The sequence below is a fragment of the Paramormyrops kingsleyae genome, chromosome 10, assembly GCF_048594095.1.
Source record: "Paramormyrops kingsleyae isolate MSU_618 chromosome 10, PKINGS_0.4, whole genome shotgun sequence".
Taxonomy (NCBI): domain Eukaryota; kingdom Metazoa; phylum Chordata; class Actinopteri; order Osteoglossiformes; family Mormyridae; genus Paramormyrops; species Paramormyrops kingsleyae.
Window position 1 is genome coordinate 6580093 of NC_132806.1, and position 9584 is coordinate 6589676.

The 9584-nt window shown below is 49.0% G+C and overlaps 1 pseudogene; it reads right to left on the reverse strand.

Annotated features, from left to right (window-relative positions):
• Positions 1-648: 648 nt before the first annotated feature.
• Positions 649-9358, reverse strand: LOC111860070 (perforin-1-like; annotated as a pseudogene).
• Between the last annotated feature and the right edge of the window lie 226 nt (positions 9359-9584).

The window sequence follows — 9584 nt, forward strand, 5'->3', positions numbered from 1 at the left end:
TCCAGTACAACCACGACTCCCGCACTCCTCTGAAAAATCTCTCTCCTCCACTTTCTCTCCCCTCTGAAAATATCTCCCCCTCTCTCCTGTAATAAACATAAAATTCCTATGTGACATTGTTGCATCAAATAAAGTAGAAAACATTTAATTTCTTTAACAACAACAAAATATAATACACACTGTTGCACAACACCTAATGTAGCTGCAGAGGAAAGAGGAATAATATATCATTGGGATCATCTACTTGCTGTGCATTTTCATTTTGTTTCTGCTTTTTCTTTTGTTTGTGTTTTTTACTTTGCAGCACATTTTCATTTTGTTTCTGCTTTTTCTTTTGTTTGTGTTTTGTCTCTAGGGGCCACCGTACTTTAGCACCCTAAAATGTTTTTAGCTCACCCAAATAAATGTGTATTTATTGACTTAAGTCACGAGTAGTGTCCCATTGCTCCACCTAGTAAAGACTCAGCGTCCCTATCCATTTATCTCTAACTACGCCCTTGGCTGAGAGGATCGGCTGCACGGACAGCGGCAGAAAAGTGACAGTGAAAGCAGCTACTACATCCTCATGGCAGCGTGCATCTCATCCTCCCTTAGGGCTCAGCAGGAGCATGAGGAGTATCTCCACCTGAGGAGCCCAGCGTCTTATTATCACTCCTGCTGGATGACAGAAACGGCAGGGGATCCTCGATGGACTGCCCCCTTCTGAGGCGCTCCAGGAGCACACTCCACCTTATAGGAGTAGTAGAGGTTGCCATGGTTTAGCGGACAGATTTCATCATGGAAGCCTCTAACAGGATTGATCGTGCACTCTCCCAGCTTGTCATTCCACTGTTTGTACCACATCATGTCTTCGTCCCACACTTCCAGCATCATCTTTGTGTCAGATGAGAGCCAAATGGTACCAAATGAGAACTCGCTGTTCCAGGTCGGGTTGTTGTTGTTGTGAATCACCCTGGACTGGGTATTTTGCTGGCCAGAGTAATGTAGACAAAGCCGTAGGTCTCGTCATATTGGTCTCCCCACAAGCCCCGGGCTCACTTCACCATAACCGTCACTTGGGCCAGGCCCGGCATAGTTGGACAGCAGTTGCAGTTAGTTTGTTCGCTGGCCACACAGACACAGCGGCAGGGGTCATGTTTGCTGGGTGCCGATCCTCCCAAGCACTTCTTGGAGCAGTGCTTGTATAGGGCCTTCTCCAAGATGTAGCCCTCCACAGCCTTCTTCAGCCCTGCTCTCTGGGTTCTGCACCAGATAATGCAGGGGGTGGAGTGAGTAGGTGATGATTCCCGGCATGGTCTTCAGGCTGTCCAGCCACTTCTGCATGGCTTCACGCTTGTCTGAAAACAGCAAGTCAGAAACCATGTGCTGACCTCCCTTTACTTTGGTGATCCTTTCTGTGAACTGGCTGTGGAAGCTGTGGATGTTGTGTTTTTTCTTGTCATTGTTGCAGTAGTTAGTCTTAGCTTCAACAAAAACAGACATTATGGACATGGAGGCCTCCACCTCCAGGCAGTCTTTTTCTCAGTGTAGCCATTTAGCGCCGCCTGGCAGAACCGGAATGCGGTGGTGCTGCTCACATGGCCGCCCAGCTCAACCTTCCTGATGAAGTGAGTCCCATAGATGTCCAGTAGGCGGCGGTAGTCTTCCTTGGTGACACTGTTATACAGACAGGGGAGGAGCTCAAGGCTGCATACAAACTTCCTATGGAGAGGCAGGCTGTTCTCCACTCGGTACCTGTGTGGGAAGAAAAAAAAAACACCCCCAGGTGTGATGTGCATTTTAGCTCTGCTTATATAAAGCCTGCAAAACACCCCATAAAGCCTGCAAAACACCCCATAAAGCCTGCAAAACACCCCATAAATCCTGCAAAACACCCCATAAAGCCTGCAAAACACCCCATAAAGCCTGCAAAACAGGTAGGGCTAGATGCTATTGCTAAATGTTAGTCAGTATTGATATTTATCTTGATATAACTCAAGTCATTATTTCTTTACTTCAGTGCTCCATTTTCACTTAGAATTCCCTTAGACTTGGTCTTAAACAGATTCAGAACATGAAAAAGTTGACAAAAGTTGATCAACGGGATCTTGATTTAATTAGCGACTGGGCTGATATCTGGCAGATGAAATTTAACATAGATAAATGTAAGGTAATCCATGCAGGGAGCAGAAATTTAAAGTACAGATACTTCATGAGTTCCAATGAAATAAAGGTAGTTGATTATGAGAAAGATCTCGGTGTGTATGTTGATGCTTCCATGTCCCACTCTCGCCCGTGTGGGGAACCAATAAAAAAGGCCAATAGAATGTTGGGTTACATCTCTAGGTGTGTGAAGTTTATGTCAAAGGAGGTGATGCTACGATTATATAATTCCTTGGTAAGACCCCACCTTGAATATTGTGTACAGGTTTGGTCACCATACCTTAAAAAGGACATTGCTGCCTTGGAAAAGCTGCAACGTAGGGCTACGAGAATGATTCCTGGTCTTAGGGGAATGTCTTATGAGGAGAGGTTAGCTGAGCTGAATCTGTTTAGCCTCGAGCAAAGGAGACTAAGGGGGGACATGATCCAGGTATATAAGATTCTAACAGGTCTGGATGCTGTTCAGCCAAATGGCTATTTCAATATTAGTTTAAATACTAGAACTCGTGGCCATAAGTGGAAATTAGTGGGAGAAAGTTTTAAAATTAATTTGAGGAAGCACTTCTTTACACAGTGTGTAGTTGGAGTATGGAATATTCTTCCTCCTAGTGTAGTGCAAGCCAAAACCCTGGGGTTTGCGCTGTCTCTTTGTTCTAAACACGCTCACGTTACGCTGCTGCTTGTTACTCCGGACATTATTTATTTATTTATTTTATTTTTTCCCCCGGAACATACCCCAGCATGAATGTTCCACCTTGTTCCAGAGCTCTATGGACAGCGGCATAGTATCCCGCCTCTGGAAACATTCCACAGTCATCTCCATTCCTAAAAAAAGTACAACCAAAGCTCTGAATGATCTTCGGCCCGTGGCTCTCATCTCTCTAGTGATGAAAGCCATGGAGAGGGTCGTAAAACACCACATCATCAGAACAAGTAACTCCCATATGGACCCGCTTCAATTTGCATATCGCAAAGACAGAGGTGTTGACGATGCAAAATCATTCATTATAGACACCATGCATAAACATCTACTCATCAGTTACACTCTTGTTTGCCAACTTTTCCTCAGCTTTCAACACTCTGCAACCCCACATCCTGGCTACTAAACTCTCCCTCAACTTTTATCTGGACAACCAGTTAATCCTGTGGATATTGGACTTTCTGACCAACAGATCACAGAGAGTACTGGTAAACAATACTCTCTCTGACCTTCGTTATACCTCTACCGGGTCGCCCCAAGGATGCATGCTGTCTCCTCTGCTCTTCATCTTATACACGGATGACTGCAGAACCACACAGCCCAACTGCCATCTGGTGAAGTACGCTGACGACACAGTCCTCCTGACTCTGCTGTCAGGCCCCTCACACAACCATGGTCACGCTCTGCAGAAGTTTGTGGACTAGTGTGACACCTCATGTCTGGAACTAAACGTCAGTAAAACCAAGGAGATGGTGGTGACTTACACCAACAAGCAGAGGGACCTGGCTGCAGCAGTTACTACCTACATCCATGGTAAACCAGTGGAGCTAGTCCAGTAGTATAAAAATCTGGACACCATCTTTGACCACCTGCTGAAATTCTCCTCCAACACAGAGGAGATTCTCCAGAAGTGTCATCAGAGGCAATACCTCCTTAGGAATCTGAATTCCTTTGGAGTCAGGAAAGAACATTTTACAGTCTTTTTATTACTCCTTCATAGAGAACGTCATCTAATTCTCCATCAGGTGCTGGTTCCATTCCACCAGCACGCAGCACAGAAATCGGCTACAGTGCACTGTCAGCGTGTGCTCTAAGATTATTTGTCTGCACTTGAGATCCTTAACGCACATCTGTGACCAGCAGACACACAGGCTAGCACTCAAAATCATTAAAGACCCCTCACACCCACTGAACTCTGCCTTTGAGTGGCTCCCCTCCAAACGCCGGCTCCGTTGCAGGACACAGAGGAGGAGGGCCACCTTTGTTCCTAAAGCTGTCCTTCTTTTGAACTCCTGACACCCCACCAAGCCCACCATTATCACCTCACACTCCCACCTCCCCCTCCCTCTACAATCCAGACCTCCTCAGATCTGAGTCTCTCTCACTTCTCATTTCAATGTCAAATGTTACAATGTTACAAATTCCAAAATGTTATTTGTGTGCGCTGCTCCTCTATGCCTTTTAAATTGCCCCTCATGGACAAATAAAGTTTTTTGGAATTGGAATTAGTTAAGTTTTCCCCAAATGACCTTGATGGGCCGAATGGCCTCCTCTCGTTTGTAAGTTTCTTATGTTCTTATGCTATCTTGGTAACATAAGCATCGCAAAATCACTTATTAGGCAGATGTTACAGAAACACTAAACTGTATAAGAATGTGGCGGGTGGTTTTTTAAATTGTTCCCCATCATAGGGCCCTGTAAGTTTCTCTATCAGAGAGAAATAACAACTTAGAAATTTAGTTAAAATTGTTAAAGTGACCCATGACCATGCAGTAGACAGATTGATGCTTGTAATCAAGATTTTAAAAACAACCACTCACATAATGCGAAACAAGATTTTTCTTTGTTTTATAGTAAGTTTGTTGTGTTTGCCAGACACTTGTATCCCAGGCAACAGAGGGGAGGAAATCAAAACGGACAGGCTTTTGAATCCAAAATTGTCTGAGTGGCTGTTTCCTGAGACAAGGGCATGTTTGCCAGGCTCAAAGGAGAACAATGCTGTGGTTTTATTGAACCATTGGCCCATGGCAAAGCTTTGACACCATGCTTTGACTCAAAGGCCCAATGTGCTCCATCCATTGTGTGTTGCCACATTCTCTGCTAATGAGTGCATTGTGAGCATGTGTCTGTTGCTACAAAATGAGCGGTTTCTTATGAGGAGAGCTGAAATACCTGCCGTTATCTTCCATCACAATTGATTTGTCTGTGTCACAAAAACACTGTAGCATTTCACTTATAACATTTGGTCCCTACAATGTAATACAATGACAGAAATAATTGTTTGACCCCCCCATTGAATTCACCCATTTATAAAGAAATGAGAAGTCTATAATTTCAATGGTATGTTTATTTCAACATCAGAAGATAGATTTTCAACAAAACAAACAAGAAAAATGTAACAGTTACAAATCAATTTGTCACTTATTTAGGGAAATAAGTATTTGATCCCCTACAAGTCAGCAAGAAAACAAGAAGTACTTAAGTATTAACAGATACCAAGCCAGCATTCACATTTAATGGCATTACTTTGTTTAAAGTAGTGCTGTCAAACGATTAAAATTTTTAGTCAGATTAATCACAGGGTTGCTGTGGATTAATTTCGATTAATCATGATTATTATTAATTTTTCATCTATATTAATCGCATTTCATTTTGCATGAGCAAACAGACTCAAGAAAAAAGGGAATATATATGCACTTAACATGTTTATTGAACATCTTGAACACGAGTCGGATGCATTCCATCTGCAACAGAAGTGCAATACCATGGACAGTATTGTAGCCTGCAAAAATAACATATACTGTAAGAAAAAATATCTATGTATTAGACAATCATGTACAAATTGTCATCATCACAGTGTGTTCAGTATGTCGGGGGTACCTTATGGTGCTTTCAATTATTTCCCTCCAAGTCAGAACTCGGATGAAAATGTCACGAAACGTCACGAAAAACGTCACTTCCCGTCGGAAACACACCTCTTTTATGATGTTGATATCAGACAAGATTTTGTTGTCCGAGTTGCCCCTGTGACGTAATTTCAACATGGGGGTTTACACACTGAACAGTAATTCTATTTTATAAATCTTAAAAAAAAATTATTTTGTTAAATGTATTCATAGTTATAAATTTAACTGCACGTGTTCGATTTAGAGAATACCATATCATAACCGTAAACAGTATCCTATCATGCAGTATCAGATTTTTACCAGACTTGTTAGTGTCTTTGGTTTGTTTGTAGTTTGTTTGCCTCTCGAAAAAAGAATATTGCTATGAATGTGCTAAAATATTTTATAAAGCTTTTAATGTGGTTTAACTAGTTCATGTTTCTTGTTTGTTTGTCTCTCGGAAAAAATAATAAAATATTTTACTCCAAAAATAACTCCAAATCTGCTAAAAAAAGCAACAACACACAGCAGCTGTTACGACAGGCGGGCGGGCGAGCGGTGAAGCAGGCGAGAGAAGCCAGATGACTGAGGTTTGAGGTTTGAAGTTTATTGTCATATGTACAAGGTACAGCATACAGAGCACAACGAAATTCTTACTTGAGAACCCCTCCCTCACAGACAAAACATAGGACATAATACACAGAAGACATAGAACACAAGTAGTGCAGCAGCAATAAATAATAAATAGGTAAAGTGTCAGTGCATAGTGTGGAGTAAGTTGCAGTTACTGTGTGGTGTCAGTGCATAGTGTGGAGTTAGTTGCTGTTACTGTGTGTTGAATAGCCTGATAGCACTGTGGTAAAAACTGTTCCTGAATCGAGTTGTGCGTGAGTGAATTGCCCGGAGTCTCTTGCCTGATGGCAGCAAAGTAAAAAGTGCCAGTGCAGGGTGGCTGGGGTCTTTCAGGATGCTCTTAGTTTTCCTGAGACAGCGCGTGTTATAAATGTCCGATATTGCAGGGAGTGGTGTGCCTGTGATCCTCTGAGCTGTTTTCACCACCCTCTGTAGAGCTTTCTTGTCCTGAGCAGTGCAGCTGCCGTACCAAGACGCAACACTTCCTGTGAGGATGGTAAACAGGGGTTTTAATGGAGACGAGAAGGCAAACACGGGAAGCACGCATAACCATACACATAACAATACAATGACGGATCTGGGTAGACTGACTGAGACAAGGACTAAATACAAAAGACAAGCTACGGGTAACGAACCACAGGTGAGAACAATCAGGGCTGAACACGAGGTAACGAGGTGGGCTTGGCACACATTAGGAGCGGACGGAGCGGGGCGTGACATAACCCCCCCCCAAAGGCGTGCACACCGGGCGACAGAAGCAAAACATCAACCAGACACCGGAAACAGGACAGAGACACAGAACAGAACAGGGACCAGAAAAACGACAAGACCTGACAAAGGACGGGGAACGCAGACAGACAGACAGAAAAGGGTGACACGGAGGGAACACCCACAGGCGACACGAAGGGGCCAGGAGTGAACAGAGGAGGAACAGAGGGACGAGGAGTAGAGACAGGAGGGATAAAGAGACGAGGAGGGAACAGAGGAGACACAGAGGGCGGAGGAGCAGAGACAGGAGGCAGAAAGGGAGGAGAAACAAAGGGCGCCCGAAGGACCCCAGACAGGCGACGGGCAGCAGCCGGAAGGGCCGCAAGCGAGAGGGAAAAGGGAGCAGGAGGGAACCACACAGGGGCCGAGGGAATGGGACGAGGGAGAGACGGAGGGGACACGGAGGGAGCAGGAGGAAACACCAGCGAAGGCGGGCAGGAGGGGGAAGCCGCGGCAGGCGACGGCGCCGTCCGACGCCCCTCCGAAGCAGGGGGGCCCGGAGGCGACCGACATGGAGCCGGAGGACCTGCAGGCAGCCACCGAGCCACAGCCAGGGGCCGAACGGGCGAGCCAGGGGGCAGGGCAGGCGGGACCCGGGCCCGACGCCTGTGTCCCCGTCCCTTACGGGAAACTGAAAGGCGGGGTCGTGGGGGGTGTCGGCCTTGCCGGGGCAAGGGCGAGGGAGTCCTCAGGAAGGCCCCCGGGGGGTCCCACTCTAGCTCCTCTTCCTCACAGGAAAAAGGAGCTGGGTGCTGGTTGTCCGGGACCTCCTCGGGGACTGGGACTAGTGCTGGGGGAACAGGAGTCTCTTCTCCTTGGGAGGTGGCCAGTGAGGACATAGGTGGGGTGGCTGCCGGTGATGCCGCCTCATCCACGGACGAGCAGGGCTGGACAGACGAGCAGGGCTGGACGGGCAGGTCCGGAGAGCCGGGCTGGACAGGAGAGCCGGGCTGGACGGGCAGGACAGAAGAACCGGGCTGGACGGGCAGAGAGGCAGCCTCAGGCAGGGCCGCGGGCAGAAAGGCGGCCTCAAGCAGGGCCGCGGGCGTGCGGCCAGCAGGGGGCGCCTCGGCGGGCACCTCCAACACGTGGCCAGCAGGGGGCGCCTCAGCGGGCGCCGTCATCACGTGGCCAGCAGGGGGCGCCCCGGCAGGCACCTCGGGCGTGTGGCCAACAGGGGGCGCCTCTGCATGCGCCTCGGGCGTGCGGCTTCCTCCGCTGCTGGTGGAGGCGAAGTCAGGCCCTCAGGCGGAGCTGCAGCGGACACCCTCAGTTCCTGGCCAGCAGGGGGCGCCCCGACGGGCGCCGCCATTACGCGGCCAGCAGGGTGCGCCGCAGCGGGCGCCGCCATCCCGCGGCCAGCAGGGGGCGCAACCGCAGCCACCTCGGGCAGTGCCGCAGGCAGAGCGGTGGCAGCTGCAGGGACTGCAGGCAGAACAGGCAGGACAGGCGGGTTAGGCAGGACAGGCGGGTCAGGCGGGACAGGTAGGACAGGCGGTGCCGCGGGCAGTGCGGTGGCAGCAGCAGGCGTTGCCGCGGGCAGTGCGGCAGCAGCAGCAGGCTGGGCAGGCAGGACAGGCGGTGCCGCTGGCAAAGCGGTGGCAGCAGCAGGCGGTGCTGGCAGGTCCGGATCAGGCAGGTCCGGCACGATGGGCAGATCCGGAACGGGCACCAGGAGGAACGCCGAGCGAGCTGGTGCTGTCCCTTTAAGGGCTCTAGGGACCCGGGGAATAGCGTCCCTAATGGCGCGTCTCCCACCTTGACCCAGGTGCTCCGGCCGGTAATAGTACGCCTCCATCGGAGGTGGCTTCTCCAGATGGGAGCTGGCCAGGCGGGTAGCGGCGGTGTCATCCCAGGCGGGGTGCAGAGAGCAAGTCCCCAGGAAGAGAGTCGGAGCGGCTTCTTCTCCCTTCCCTCTTCGCCTCTTCTTTTTCCGCCGACCAGGACCGGTAGGTGGGGGCGGGGTTACCTCCGTGCAGGAGAGAGGCCGGAGCCACTTCTCCTTTACCTGGTTGACGAGCTGCTGAAGGAGAGAGCGCACTTCCGCCATTGTTTGTTCCTCCGTCAGTGCGGTAACCGCCTGGAGGAGATCCCAGCTCTCCTCCGCTAGGGCGAACAAACCGGGATCCCCGCGGATCTCCGGTAGTTTGCGCCAATACGCTACCTCATGCAGCAGGAGAAGCCAGAGATCGTCCTTCTGCTGCGGTGCGTCTTTAAAGAGATCCGTCATTCGGTTACGACAGGTGCGCGGGCGAGCGGTGTAGCAGGCAAGAGAAGCCAGATGACCGGGTAAACAGGGGTTTTAATGGAGACGAGAAGGCAAACACGGGAAGCACGCATAACCATACACATAACAATACAATGACGGATCTGGGTAGACTGACTGAGACAAGGACTAAATACAAAAGACAAGCTACAGGTAACGAACCACAGGTGAGAACAATCAGGGCTGAACA